Source organism: Coregonus clupeaformis, unplaced genomic scaffold, assembly GCF_020615455.1.
Source record: "Coregonus clupeaformis isolate EN_2021a unplaced genomic scaffold, ASM2061545v1 scaf2373, whole genome shotgun sequence".
NCBI lineage: Eukaryota > Metazoa > Chordata > Actinopteri > Salmoniformes > Salmonidae > Coregonus > Coregonus clupeaformis.
This window is the reverse complement of record NW_025535827.1, coordinates 20,539-36,371: the sequence shown is the minus strand read 5'-3', so window position 1 is coordinate 36,371 and position 15,833 is coordinate 20,539. Positions and strand designations below refer to the sequence as shown.

At 50.2% G+C, this 15,833-nt stretch overlaps 1 gene segment (V, D, J or C); it reads right to left on the bottom strand.

Annotated features, from left to right (window-relative positions):
- Positions 1-15,833, bottom strand: part of LOC123488534 — a 40,147-nt gene that overhangs the window by 15,068 nt on the left and 9,246 nt on the right.

Below are 15,833 nucleotides of genomic sequence, written 5' to 3'. Positions count from 1 at the left end.
GGAAGAGCTGGAGAAGAGGAGAGATGATAGAGGAGAGTGAGCTACTACTACTATTGTATAACAGAATATATTAGGAGAGGAGAGGGAGAGGAGAGGAGAGGAGAGGAGAGGAGAGGAGAGGAGAGGAGAGAGAGGAGAGGAGAGGAGAGGAGAGGAGAGGAGAGGAGAGGAGAGGAGAGGGGAGGAGAGGAGAGAATACACACAGGATAAACAACTAGCTACAGTACTGAGAACAACCGACAACAACAAAACACTTAATCTATAAAGATAAAGGCAAAAATAAACTCTGGAAACATTTCTAGACAAAACAATTCATCAGATAAATGTATGTTACATTCATGCTCTACAGTTTAGCACACCAAGAGCAACAAAACACTAGGAGGGGGTTTCCTGGACACAGATTAAGCATTGTCCTAGACTAAAAGCTCTTTCAATGAAGATTATCCAATTGAGTTTGCTTTTCAGTCCAGGACTAAGCTTAATGTGTCTGGCAAACTGCCCCTAAGTCTACAAAGACATGCAGTAAACAGATAAACTACATTACCTCATCAGGTATATGCTTAACCATTTACATTACATTTACATTTACATTTCTTAAACATTACAAAGCACAACTGATCATGACCTGGGATTGTATATCCACAGCCTATTAAGGCTGAACGCATGTCATGTATGGTAAAATCAGCATCCAAAGAAGAGTCAACAGTATCCCTTTTCTTATACACATTAACATGAGCATTTCAAATCTCACACCTACGTTGCTTTTATACTTCATCCAAAGTAACCCCACTATGTACACTAGCAAATGTCTTCCCCAACAAGTCAGCTTTTTCTTTATCATTTTTTGACCCACAACCAAAACTGGAATTCGAGTGGACTTGCTTCTTCCGGTCATCTTCTTCAACATAGACCATACATCCCCCAGCTCAGTACCCCTGCCTATTGTAGAGCAGAACTGCCTCCATGCATTTCTCTTGACAGACTTAATGACCCTACGTACTAAAGCTCTCTTCCTTTGGAAATAAATTATATTCTCAGGAGTCATAGAACCTACGCAACACTCTGTAAGCCCTATTTCTTTCTCTAATAGCCGCAGTGCACTCTTCAGTCCACCATGGAAACACCTTCCTTTTCTCACCCACTTCACTCTCTGATACATACACATTTGTAGCACTCAAAATCAGTGATGTCACAGAGAAAGCACATACATCAACCAGCCTCTCTAAAGACAACTGTCCAACATTTAAGCAATGATCACCAAATTTTCCCAGTCTGCATTATGAAAGCACCATCATCTGAACGGTACCCTATCTGGAGTAGTAACATCAAAGTTCATGGTACACGAAATTGGGAAATTACCACTTCCAACAGTAGAATCATCCATTCCATTCACACATAGATGCAATAGAGTTAGAAGCCAGCGAGGTCCAGGCAGGATGTAACCCCTCTAACAACATAAACTCTTGTACCACATCCATCGTTAACACATATGCTCTTGTTTCCATCATATCTTCCACAATAGTACCATCAGCATCAGTATGTGTGCTTCCCCATAAACTATTATGTGCATTAAAGTTGCCGCACCATATCTCTCTAGAGCCCATTTCTCCTGATATTTCATCAAACAACGCTACAGACAGTTGTAAAAATTGTGCAACTTAATATTACTACCTGCAATGTATATTTCCACCATCACACATTCATATTCAGATGGGACAGGTATATTACGATATTGTCACACCCTGGTTCTGGGGACTCTATATGTTGAGCCAGGGTGTGTAGATTCTATGTGTTTATGTTCTGTGTGGGAGTTCTAGTTGTTGCTTTTCTATGTTGGCCAGAGTGGCTCCCAATCAGAGGCAACGAGTGTCAGCTGTTGCTGGTTGTCTCTGATTGGGAGCCATATTTAAACAGTCTGTTTCCCGTAGTGTTTGTGGGATCTTGTTTCCGTTTGGTTTGTTTCCGTGTTAACCGTATGACTGCACGTTTCGTTTATTGTTTTGTTGTTATATTATCACTAACGTTAATAAAGTTTAGTATGTTCGCAACTAACGCTGCGCATTGGTCTACTCTCTACGACGATCGTGACAGAAGATCCCACCATACCAGGACCAAGCAGCGTGTCCAGGAGCAGGCAGCCTGGACGTGGGAGCAAATATTGGACGGGCAGGGGTCCTGGACCTGGGAGGAAATCCTGGCCGGCATGGATCGCCGTCCATGGAGTGAGACGGTAGAGGCGCGACGGAGAAAGGAGCAACGGCGTCAACAGTGAGGCACGAGGGACGAGAGGCAACCCCAAAAAAAAATTAGGGGGGGGCACATGGCATGGACGACGGGGCTGCTGGAGGCAGATAAGGGGCGAATTCAGAAGGCCACCAGGTTACGGGAGCCATTGGTGAGAAGAGGGAAGGAAGATGTAGAGGCACGGCGAGAGGTACTGAGGTGTATTGCCAGTCCGGTCCGGCCCGTTCCTGATCCCCGTGTAAGGCCAGTGGTGTGTGTTCCCAGTACGGTCCGGCCTGTTCCTGCCCCTCGCACCAAGTGTACGATGCGCGTCGCCAGCCTGGCCCGGCCTGTTCCTGCTTCTCGCACAAAGTGTACGGTGCACGTCGCCAGCCCGGCCCGGCCTGTTCCTGCCCCTCGCACCAAGTGTACGGTGCGTGTCGCCAGCCCGGCCCGGCCTGTTCCTGCCCCTCGCACCAAGTGTACGGTGCGCGTCGCCAGCCCGGCCCGGCCTGTTCCTGCCCGTCGCACCAAGCCTACGGTGCGCGTCACCAGCCCGGCCCGGCCTGTTCCTGCTCCTCGCACCAAGCCTACGGTGCCCGTCGCCAGCCCGGCCCGGCCTGTTCCTGCACCTCGCACCAAGCCTACGGTGCGCGTCGCCAGCCCGGCCCGGCCTGTTCCTGCTCCTCGCACCAAGCCTACGGTGCGCGTCGCCAGCCCGGCCCGGCCTGTTCCTGCTCCCCGCACCAAGCCTACGGTGTGCGTCGCCAGCCCGGCCCGGCCTGTTCCTGCTCCTCGCACCAAGCCTACGGTGCGCGTCGCCAGCCCGGCCCGGCCTGTTCCTGCCACTCGCACCAAGCCTACGGTGCGCGTCGCCAGCCCGGCCCGGCCTGTTCCTGCCACTCGCACGAAGCCTACGGTGCGCGTCGCCAGCCCGGCCCGGCCTGTTCCTGCTCCCCGCACCAAGCCTACGGTGTGCGTCGCCAGCCCGGCCCGGCCTGTTCCTGCTCCTCGCACCAAGCCTACGGTGCGCTGTCGCCAGCCCGGCCCGGCCTGTTCCTGCTCCTCGCACCAAGCCTACGTTGCGCGCGTCGCCAGCCCGGCCCGGCCTGTTCCTGCCACTCGCACCAAGCCTAAGGTGCGCGTCGCCAGCCCGGCCCGGCCTGTTCCTGCTCCTCGCACCAAGCCTACGGTGCGCGTCGCCAGCCCGGCCCGGCCTTTTCCTGCCACTCGCACCAAGCCTACGGTGCCCGTCGCCAGCCCGGCCCGGCCTGTTCCTGCCACTCGCACCAAGCCTACGGTGCGCGCCGCCAGCCCGGCCCGGCCTGTTCCTGCCACTCGCACCAAGCCTAAGGTGCGCGTCGCCAGCCCGGCCCGGCCTGTTCCTGCTCCTCGCACCAAGCCTACGGTGCGCTGTCGCCAGCCCGGCCCGGCCTTTTCCTGCCACTCGCACCAAGCCTACGGTGCGCGTCGCCAGCCCGGCCCGGCCTGTTCCTGCCACTCGCACCAAGCCTACGGTGCGCGTCGCCAGCCCGGCCCGGCCTGTTCCTGCCACTCGCACCAAGCCTACGGTGCGCGTCGCCAGCCCGGCCCGGCCTGTTCCTGCCACTCGCACCAAGCCTACGGTGCGCGTCGCCAGCCCGGCCCGGCCTGTTCCTGCCACTCGCACCAAGCCAGGGGTGCGAGTCGTCAGCCTGGTAAGGCCCGTTCCTGCTCCACGCACCAAGCCAGGGGTGCGTATCGTCAGCCCGCTCCGGCCCGTTGCTGCTCCACGCACCAAGCCAGGGGTGCGCATCGTCAGCCCGGTCCGGTCCGTTCCTGCTCCACGCACCAAGCCAGGGGTGCGTATCGTCAGCCCGGTCCGGTTCGTTCCTGCTCCACGCACCAAGCCAGGGGTGCGTATCGTCTGCCCGGTCCGGTCCGTTCCTGCTCCACGCACCTAGCCAGGGGTGCGCGTCGTCAGTCCGGCACAACCCGTGCCTGGGTCACCGGTGCTTGATCAGGTACCGGTCAGCTGCTCCACAACGGAGCATAAGCAATCCGCTCCTTCGATGTCCAGTCCAGCTCCAGCCAGCGGGGCCAGACCGGACCAGGGGCGCTACGGGGGGATTATTGAAGGGTGGTGGTCAAGCCCGGAGCCGGAACCGCCTCCGAGGAGGAATGCCCACCCAGCCCTCCCCTGTTTGGGTTTTGTTGAGGCGCGGTCGCAGTCCGCGCCTTTGGGGGGGGGGGTACTGTCACACCCTGGCTCTGGGGACTCTATATGTTGAGCCAGGGTGTGTAGATTCTATGTGTTTATGTTCTGTGTGGGAGTTCTAGTTGTTGCTTTTCTATGTTGGCCAGAGTGGCTCCCAATCAGAGGCAACGAGTGTCAGCTGTTGCTGGTTGTCTCTGATTGGGAGCCATATTTAAACAGTCTGTTTCCCGTAGTGTTTGTGGGATCTTGTTTCCGTTTGGTTTGTTTCCGTGTTAACCGTAGGACTGCACGTTTCGTTTATTGTTTTGTTGTTATATTATCACTAACGATAATAAAGTTTAGTATGTTTGCAACTAACGCTGCGCATTGGTCTACTCTCTACGACGATCGTGACAGATATACAAGACCTTCTCGTATGAACATAGTACAAATACCACCCTGTCCTGTTGATCTATCGGATCTGATTGAACAATAACCAGGAATAATCAAATCAAGATGTGGTTTAAGCCACATCAGGTTTAATCTCTAAATCAATAATATATTTCTTAAACGCCTGACCGTTAGTACAACACCTCATTCCTGCCACGCCCTGCTATCTTCCAGCACCTTCCCAGTCTTTAATTGATTCCAGCTGAGGCTCATTTACCAATCAAGGCCATGATTGGCTGGACAATCAGCTCTCAACCTTTTTAAAGGTCAGCGGCTCACACATCTCTTCAACGAGGGGAGAGATGGTGGAAGAAGAAGTGTCGTTTGAAACTGAAAGCGCGGCTAGTACAGTTAGTGAGAAATATGAGTGGACAACAGTGAAGTCCAAGAATGGAACAAAATTAATGCGATAGTGATCACTGGAATCATAACTAAATCAATGATTGGGTTATTTTCTAATCAAAACTAGCTTTATTTGAACTTAGAGGCAAGAAGACAAATTGTTGTGGAAAATGAGTCTGATGAATCGTTCCTTGTTGGAGTATGTTTTTGGATAAAGATGTTTATTTGGGAAACCCTTTTGAAGTCACGAGGATGGTGAAGAAGGCGTTGGGAAAAGTGGATGCAGTCAAAGTAACCAGGAGTGGTATGGTGTTGATATCATAGTAACCAGGAGTGGTATGGTGTTGATATCATAGTAACCAGGAGTGGTATGGTGTTGATATCATAGTAACCAGGAGTGGTATGGTGTTGATATCATAGTAACCAGGAGTGGTATGGTGTTGATATCATAGTAACCAGGAGTGGTATGGTGTTGATATCATAGTAACCAGGAGTGGTATGGTGTTGATATCATAGTAACCAGGAGTGGTATGGTGTTGATATGGTGTGTATCTAAAGAGCAAAAGGAATGTGCATTGTGGCTCGCTAAAATATCGACACATGAAGTGAACAACTTTGGTTTTCAGAGCAGGGCACCGGTAAAAGGTGTTATTTCTGGCGTTCCGTTGGACATTGATAATCAATATCTTAGGCTAAAAATACCAGGAGTAGTTAATGCACGTCGCTTGACCCGTATGGAGAATGGGAAAAAGGAGCAAAGTTTATCTGTATTATTGATGTTTGATGAGTATTTACCACCTTATGTAAAGATGGGATATAAGATACGCTGTAAGAGCATTCGTGCAAAACCCGAAGCAATGCAAAAAGTGTAAAAAGTTTGGCCATGTGTCAAGTGTTTGCAGATGGAAGGAATATGTTATTGAAGAGTCTGTGAATGTAAAATGTTTCAACTGTGGCGGGGATCATAATTCTGAATACCCTGAGTGTTCTGTTAGGGTGAAAGAGGTTGAGGTGTGTCAAGGATCAGGGCTGTACAGCAAATCTCCTATGTGGAGGCGGTGAAGAGCATTGAAGGGGCAAGAGGCCACAGTTCTGAAGAAGATATGGTGGTGGATGCACCACAACCAGTTGCAAATGTTATACTTCAATCAAGTAATCTGGATACACTTATTGTGAAAAAGGTGTATTTTGTAGCATTTATAGCCACAGTTATTAATTGTACTGCACACGTGTCTAAGAAGCTGGACATCATTATATCTGCAGCCGAGAAGACTTAACAGGAGAAGCACTGCAAGGACTACTGTCGCCAGGAAATGTCCCGCCATCACAGGATCCTTCTGAGCCTGTGTAGGGACCTGATTAAAACACATTTCGTTTTGATTTAGTTGAATTAACATTTTGTTACTGATAATTTGTATGGATTTATTTTTTTTATTTTATTTTTTTTTACCCCACATTTTTTTCCTTTTTGGATCCTTATTATCAATCTGTACAGTAGGTGGCGGAATACACATAATTGTTGCGAACACCATTATACCAAAGAAGAAGATCTCTTCAACTACAGTTTCTCTGTGGGACCATGAAAGTCTGTTTGCGTAGAGAGAACACTTTGCATTGCCAGCACATGCTTCAGAGGTCTGGGAGTGTTTATATCCCTGTGAGTTTAACACTTCATGACTGAGAGCTGTCCTTCATGACAACAGAACCCACAACAACCATGACTTTTATCACCATCCTCATCTGGACACTTGCCCTCTGCTTTCAGGAAAAAGATTTTGAGCTCAGACATTACACACATATCCGTAACCATAGAATTAGGAATTAGAATGTGATGTCAGTAACTATCAATGCCTATATTTAGTAATACCCATATTTTATGTCATCTATTAAATGGTGGTTTATTCATTGTAAGAAAGTCCCCCTCCCTGAATCCACTATAGAGGTTACAGTAAAACCAGTCCACTCCCTCACATCTGGCCCAGTCCAGGGTATTACAGGCAGTGAAACTGTTCAACTGCTAGACTGGTATCTGTGGGAGTGAAACTGAGATTTCCATAGACAGGGTTGGGTGGTTCTGCTTGTCCCAGAATAGAGCAGCACTGTCACCAGATGTTCACTCTGTCCCCAGGGGGTTGGAGGTAGAGAAGACTGTCACTACACTATATAGCAGCGTTTCCCAAACTCGGTCCTCGGGACCCCAAGGGGTGCACATTTTGGTTTTTGCTCTAGCACTACACACCTGATTCAAATAATCAACTAATCATCAAGATATGATAATTTGAATCAGCTGTGTAGTGTTAGGACAAAAAACTAAATGTGTACCCCTTGAGGACCGAGTATGGGAAACGCTGCTAAATCTTGAAGTAGTGCCACTTGTAATATTTGTATTTGTATTTTATTTTTTTTAGCTTCAAATCAAAGCCTATAACACACGTGAGAGTCCAAGATATCGGTTGACTGTTTGATAGTTCTTCTTTTATTACTGTGAAGTCTGTCAAGTCAAACAGGTCTGACACAGACTCAGTATCCTGATGAATGAAGACAGTCAACTACTACCATGGCAGAACCTCTTCTATTATATCATATTATATTGTGATAGTATTAAATACTGGTCCATTATGATGTTAGAGTGAGTTTTAGACTTGACAGTTTTTAAAGACACCATTAGTCAGCCTTACTGAATACATATTGTTCCAGAATTTTACAAATATACAGTATCTATGATACTGTTTATTAACCCTCCCGTTGTCCTGTCCGGGTCAAAAAGACCCAGGCTACGTGTTAGAGTGAGTGGCTGTATATCCCCTCCCGCTGTCCTTTCCGGGGTCAAAAAGACCCAGGCTACGTGTCAGTGCCTAGGTGTTAGAGCGAGTGGCTGTATATCTCCTCCCGCTGTCCTGTCCTGTCCTGTCCTTTCTTGTCCGGGGTCAAAACGACCCAGCCTACGTGTCAGTGCCTATGTGTTAGAGCGTGTGGCTGTATATCTCCTCCCGCTGTCCTGTCCGGGTCAAAAAAGACCCAGGCTACGTGTCAGTGCCTATGTGTTAGAGCGAGTGGCTGTATGACCCCTAGCGTTGTCCTCTCCTGTCCTGGCTGGGGTCAAACGACCCAGGCTACGTGTTAGAGTGTTAGAGCGAGTGTGTGCTGTGAACGGGACCCTTGCAAATGAAATTAAATCAACTTTTATTGGTCACATTGTAGGTCCAGACATTACAGTGAAATTTTTACTTTCTAAAGAATCTGGTGATTTCCTTGTAATATTGTAGGTGTGTGTCACTACTCGACGACAATGCTGGAAACCCAAGATGTCCATTTCCTCAAGAAGTGAATACATGTCATCTGGTCTTCGGCTTGCTGACAATTGTACATCTGCGCACGTGTTTCATTCTGACAGTCTGTCAACTTGTATACTTGCGGTACAATATTTTGGGGTTTTCGTGAAATCACAAGGTATGCCTCGAAACGGATCCTCGTCATGGCGTGTTGTTTGGGGGGCAACAGAAAAGCCTTGAAATATCCAGGCGACTTTCTTCATCAGAAGTGTCTGTTCCTCATCTGAGAGATCTGTCATGTGGACACCGCTACACACGGAAGAGATGTCGCATGGCATTTGCCGATATGTCCGATATGTCAACAAATGGTCTCGGACGTGGCTGTGATAACGTCCATGTCCCACATGTCGTAGTACAAAGCACAAGTACAAGACTTGCTGTCGTCGAAACCGGTCAACGTTGCAGCACAGGGACACCATCCCACAGCTTCACGGTGTATCTTCTGCACATGGTCCCGGTGTGTCACCATGATGTGTGACACTGCACCGTGGGTAAAACCACAAGAGCAGAGCCTGTCCTACGACCCGACGAGCCACAGCTCATACCTCAACAGACTATATTTGGGTTCGACAAATAGTCTTACCTCCAGTTTGTTGTTGGGCATGACCGAGAGGCTTTTCACCATGTATGTCTCCTGAGTGGCGCAGTGGTCTAAGGCACTGCATCGCAGTGCTAACTGTGCTACTAGAGATCCTGGTTCGAATCCAGGCTCTGTTGCAGCCGGCCGCGACCGGGAGACTCATGGGCGGCGCACAATTGGCCCAGCGTCGTCCAGGGTAGGGGAGGGAATGGCCGGTAGGGATGTAGCTCAGTTGATAGAGCATGGCGTTTGCAACGCCAGGGTTGTGGGTTCGATTCCCACGGGGGTCAGTATAAAAAAAAAAATGTATTCACTAACTGTAAGTCGCTCTGGATAAGAGCGTCTGCTAAATGACTAAAATGTAAAATGTAAATGTATGTACCCGAGAAGTATGGGTATGTTGTTCACTACTCGATTGAACGCAGAATAGATGTCGTTGAAGTTGATGGTGCTCAGATTCAGTCGAGTCGACCCTCCGATGCCCAGACCGATCACGGTGCCGACGACGGTGGTGTTTGTGGGATCTTGTTTCCGTTTGGTTTGTTTCCGTGTTAACCGTATGACTGCACGTTTCGTTTATTGTTTTGTTGTTATATTATCACTAACGTTAATAAAGTTTAGTATGTTCGCAACTAACGCTGCGCATTGGTCTACTCTCTCGACGATCGTGACAGAAGATCCCACCATACCAGGACCAAGCAGCGTGTCCAGGAGCAGGCAGCCTGGACGTGGGAGCAAATATTGGACGGGCAGGGGTCCTGGACCTGGGAGGAAATCCTGGCCGGGCATGGATCGCCGTCCATGGAGTGAGACGGTAGAGGCGCGACGGAGAAAGGAGCAACGGCGTCAACAGTGAGCCACGAGGACGAGAGGCAACCCCAAAAAAAATTAGGGGGGCACATGGCATGGACCGACGGGGCTGCTGGAGGCAGATAAGGGGCGAATTCAGAAGGCCACCAGGTTACGGGAGCCATTGGTGAGAAGAGGGAAGGAAGATGTAGAGGCACGGCGAGAGGTACTGAGGTGTATTGCCAGTCCGGTCCGGCCCGTTCCTGATCCCCGTGTAAGGCCAGTGGTGTGTGTTCCCAGTACGGTCCGGCCTGTTCCTGCCCCTCGCACCAAGTGTATCGATGCGCGTCGCCAGCCTGGCCCGGCCTGTTCCTGCTTCTCGCACAAAGTGTACGGTGCACGTCGCCAGCCCGGCCCGGCCTGTTCCTGCCCCTCGCACCAAGTGTACGGTGCGTGTCGCCAGCCCGGCCCGGCCTGTTCCTGCCCTCGCACCAAGTGTACGGTGCGCGTCGCCAGCCCGGCCCGGCCTGTTCCTGCCCGTCGCACCAAGCCTACGGTGCGCGTCACCAGCCCGGCCCGGCCTGTTCCTGCTCCTCGCACCAAGCCTCACGGTGCCCGTCGCCAGCCCGGCCCGGCCTGTTCCTGCACCTCGCACCAAGCCTACGGTGCGCGTCGCCAGCCCGGCCCGGCCTGTTCCTGCTCCTCGCACCAAGCCTACGGTGCGCGTCGCCAGCCCGGCCCGGCCTGTTCCTGCTCCCCGCACCAAGCCTACGGTGTGCGTCGCCAGCCCGGCCCGGCCTGTTCCTGCTCCTCGCACCAAGCCTACGGTGCGCGTCGCCAGCCCGGCCCGGCCTGTTCCTGCCACTCGCACCAAGCCTACGGTGCGCGTCGCCAGCCCGGCCCGGCCTGTTCCTGCCACTCGCACCAAGCCTACGGTGCGCGTCGCCAGCCCGGCCCGGCCTGTTCCTGCTCCCCGCACCAAGCCTACGGTGTGCGTCGCCAGCCCGGCCCGGCCTGTTCCTGCTCCTCGCACCAAGCCTACGGTGCGCGTCGCCAGCCCGGCCCGGCCTGTTCCTGCTCCTCGCACCAAGCCTCGTTGCGCGTCGCCAGCCCGGCCCGGCCTGTTCCTGCCACTCGCACCAAGCCTAAGGTGCGCGTCGCCAGCCCGGCCCGGCCTGTTCCTGCTCCTCGCACCAAGCCTACGGTGCGCGTCGCCAGCCCGGCCCGGCCTTTTCCTGCCACTCGCACCAAGCCTACGGTGCCCGTCGCCAGCCCGGCCCGGCCTGTTCCTGCCACTCGCACCAAGCCTACGGTGCGCGCCGCCAGCCCGGCCCGGCCTGTTCCTGCCACTCGCACCAAGCCTAAGGTGCGCGTCGCCAGCCCGGCCCGGCCTGTTCCTGCTCCTCGCACCAAGCCTACGGTGCGCGTCGCCAGCCCGGCCCGGCCTTTTCCTGCCACTCGCACCAAGCCTACGGTGCGCTGTCGCCAGCCCGGCCCGGCCTGTTCCTGCCACTCGCACCAAGCCTACGGTGCGCGTCGCCAGCCCGCCCGGCCTGTTCCTGCCACTCGCACTCAAGCCTACGGTGCGCGTCGCCAGCCCGGCCCGGCCTGTTCCTGCCACTCGCACCAAGCCTACGGTGCGCGTCGCCAGCCCGGCCCGGCCTGTTCCTGCCACTCGCACCCAAGCCAGGGGTGCGAGTCGTCAGCCTGGTAAGGCCCGTTCCTGCTCCACGCACCCAAGCCAGGGGTGCGTATCGTCGCCCGCTCCGGCCCGTTGCTGCTCCACGCACAAGCCAGGGGTGCGCATCGTCAGCCCGGTCCGGTCCGTTCCTGCTCCACGCACCAGGCCAGGGTGCGTATGCCGTCAGCCCGGTCCGGTTCGTTCCTGCTCCACGCACCAAGCCAGGGGTGCGTATCGTCTGCCCGGTCCGGTCCGTTCCTGCTCCACGCACCTAGCCAGGGGTGCGCGTCGTCCAGTCCGGCACAACCCGTGCCTGGGTCACCGGTGCTTGATCAGGTACCGGTCAGCTGCTCCACAACGGAGCATAAGCAATCCGCTCCTTCGATGTCCAGTCCAGCTCCAGCCAGCGGGGCCAGACCGGACCAGGGGCGCTACGGGGATTATTGAAGGGTGGTGGTCAAGCCCGGAGCCGGAACCGCCTCCGAGGAGGAATGCCCACCCAGCCCTCCCCTGTTTGGGTTTTGTTGAGGCGCCGGTCGCAGTCCGCGCCTTTGGGTCTGTCACACCCTGGCTCTGGGGACTCTATATGTTGAGCCAGGGTGTGTAGATTCTATGTGTTTCTGTTCTGTGTGGGAGTTCTAGTTGTTGCTTTTCTATGTTGGCTAGAGTGGCTCCCAATCAGAGGCAACGAGTGTCAGCTGTTGCTGGTTGTCTCTGATTGGGAGCCATATTTAAACAGTCTGTTTCCCGTAGTGTTTGTGGGATCTTGTTTCCGTTTGGTTTGTTTCCGTGTTAACCGTAGGACTGCACGTTTCGTTTATTGTTTTGTTGTTATATTATCACTAACGATAATAAAGTTTGAAGTATGTTTGCAACTAACTCTGCGCATTGGTCTACTCTCTACGACGATCGTGACAGATATACAAGACCTTCTCGTAGAACATAGTACAAATACCACCCTGTCCTGTTGATCTATCGGATCTGATTGAACAATAACCAGGAATAATCAAATCAAGATGTGGTTTAAGCCACATCAGGTTTAATCTCTAAATCAATAATATATTTCTTAAACGCCTGACCGTTAGTACAACACCTCATTCCTGCCACGCCCTGCTATCTTCCAGCACCTTCCCAGTCTTTAATTGATTCCAGCTGAGGCTCATTTACCAATCAAGGCCATGATTGGCTGGACAATCAGCTCTCAACCTTTTTAAAGGTCAGCGGCTCACACATCTCTTCAACGAGGGAGAGATGGTGGAAGAAGAAGTGTCGTTTGAAACTGAAAGCGCGGCTAGTACAGTTAGTGAGAAATATGAGTGGACAACAGTGAAGTCCAAGAATGGAACAAAATTAATGCGATAGTGATCACTGGAATCATAACTAAATCAATGATTGGGTTATTTTCTAATCAAAACTAGCTTTATTTGAACTTAGAGGCAAGAAGACAAATTGTTGTGGAAAATGAGTCTGATGAATCGTTCCTTGTTGGAGTATGTTTTTTGGATAAAGATGTTTATTTGGGAAACCCTTTTGAAGTCACGAGGATGGTGAAGAAGGCGTTGGGAAAAGTGGATGCAGTCAAAGTAACCAGGAGTGGTATGGTGTTGATATCATAGTAACCAGGAGTGGTATGGTGTTGATATCATAGTAACCAGGAGTGGTATGGTGTTGATATCATAGTAACCAGGAGTGGTATGGTGTTGATATCATAGTAACCAGGAGTGGTATGGTGTTGATATCATAGTAACCAGGAGTGGTATGGTGTTGATATCATAGTAACCAGGAGTGGTATGGTGTTGATATCATAGTAACCAGGAGTGGTATGGTGTTGATATGGTGTGTATCTAAAGAGCAAAAGGAATGTGCATTGTGGCTCACTAAAATATCGACACATGAAGTGAACAACTTTGGTTTTCAGAGCAGGGCACCGGTAAAAGGTGTTATTTCTGGCGTTCCGTTGGACATTGATAATCAATATCTTAGGCTAAAAATACCAGGAGTAGTTAATGCACGTCGCTTGACCCGTATGGAGAATGGGAAAAAGGAGCAAAGTTTATCTGTATTATTGATGTTTGATGAGTATTTACCACCTTATGTAAAGATGGGATATAAGATACGCTGTAAGAGCATTCGTGCAAAACCCGAAGCAATGCAAAAAGTGTAAAAAAGTTTGGCCATGTGTCAAGTGTTTGCAGATGGAAGGAATATGTTATTGAAGAGTCTGTGAATGTAAAATGTTTCAACTGTGTGGGGATCATAATTCTGAATACCCTGAGTGTTCTGTTAGGGTGAAAGAGGTTGAGGTGTGTCAAGGATCAGGGCTGTACAGCAAATCTCCTATGTGGAGGCGGTGAAGAGCATTGAAGGGGCAAGAGGCCACAGTTCTGAAGAAGATATGGTGGTGGATGCACCACAACCAGTTGCAAATGTTATACTTCAATCAAGTAATCTGGATACACTTATTGTGAAAAAGGTGTATTTTGTAGCATTTATAGCCACAGTTATTAATTGTACTGCACACGTGTCTAAGAAGCTGGACATCATTATATCTGCAGCCGAGAAGACTTAACAGGAGAAGCACTGCAAGGACTACTGTCGCCAGGAAATGTCCCGCCATCACAGGATCCTTCTGAGCCTGTGTAGGGACCTCGATTAAAACACATTTCGTTTTGATTTAGTTGAATTAACATTTTGTTACTGATAATTTGTATGGATTTATTTTTTTATTTTATTTTTTTTACCCCACATTTTTTTTCCTTTTTGGATCCTTATTATCAATCTGTACAGTAGGTGGCGGAATACACATAATTGTTGCAAAACACCATTATACCAAAGAGAAGATCTCTTCAACTACAGTTTCTCTGTGGGACCATGAAAGTCTGTTTGCGTAGAGAGAACACTTTGCATTGCCAGCACATGCTTCAGAGGTCTGGGAGTGTTTATATCCCTGTGAGTTTAACACTTCATGACTGAGAGCTGTCCTTCATGACAACAGAACCACAACAACCATGACTTTTATCACCATCCTCATCTGGACACTTGCCCTCTGCTTTCAGGAAAAAGATTTTGAGCTCAGACATTACACACATATCCGTAACCATAGAATTAGGAATTAGAATGTGATGTCAGTAACTATCAATGCCTATATTTAGTAATACCCATATTTTATGTCATCTATTAAATGGTGGTTTATTCATTGTAAGAAAGTCCCCCTCCCTGAATCCACTATAGAGGTTACAGTAAAACCAGTCCACTCCCTCACATCTGGCCCAGTCCAGGGTATTACAGGCAGTGAAACTGTTCAACTGCTAGACTGGTATCTGTGGGAGTGAAACTGAGATTTCCATAGACAGGGTTGGGTGGTTCTGCTTGTCCCAGAATAGAGCAGCACTGTCACCAGATGTTCACTCTGTCCCCAGGGGGTTGGAGGTAGAGAAGACTGTCACTACACTATATAGCAGCGTTTCCCAAACTCGGTCCTCGGGACCCCAAGGGGTGCACATTTTGGTTTTTGCTCTAGCACTACACACCTGATTCAAATAATCAACTAATCATCAAGATATGATAATTTGAATCAGCTGTGTAGTGTTAGGACAAAAAACTAAATGTGTACCCCTTGAGGACCGAGTATGGGAAACGCTGCTAAATCTTGAAGTAGTGCCACTTGTAATATTTGTATTTGTATTTTATTTTTTTTAGCTTCAAATCAAAGCCTATAACACACGTGAGAGTCCAAGATATCGGTTGACTGTTTGATAGTTCTTCTTTTATTACTGTGAAGTCTGTCAAGTCAAACAGGTCTGACACACGACTCAGTATCCTGATGAATGAAGACAGTCAACTACTACCATGGCAGAACCTCTTCTATTATATCATATTATATTGTGATAGTATTAAATACTGGTCCATTATGATGTTAGAGTGAGTTTTAGACTTGACAGTTTTTAAAGACACCATTAGTCAGCCTTACTGAATACATATTGTTCCAGAATTTTACAAATATACAGTATCTATGATACTGTTTATTAACCCTCCCGTTGTCCTGTCCGGGTCAAAAAGACCCAGGCTACGTGTTAGAGTGAGTGGCTGTATATCCCCTCCCGCTGTCCTTTCCGGGTCAAAAAGACCCAGGCTACGTGTCAGTGCCTAGGTGTTAGAGCGAGTGGCTGTATATCTCCTCCCCGCTGTCCTGTCCTGTCCTGTCCTTTCTTGTCCGGGGTCAAAACGACCCAGCCTACGTGTCAGTGCCTATGTGTTAGA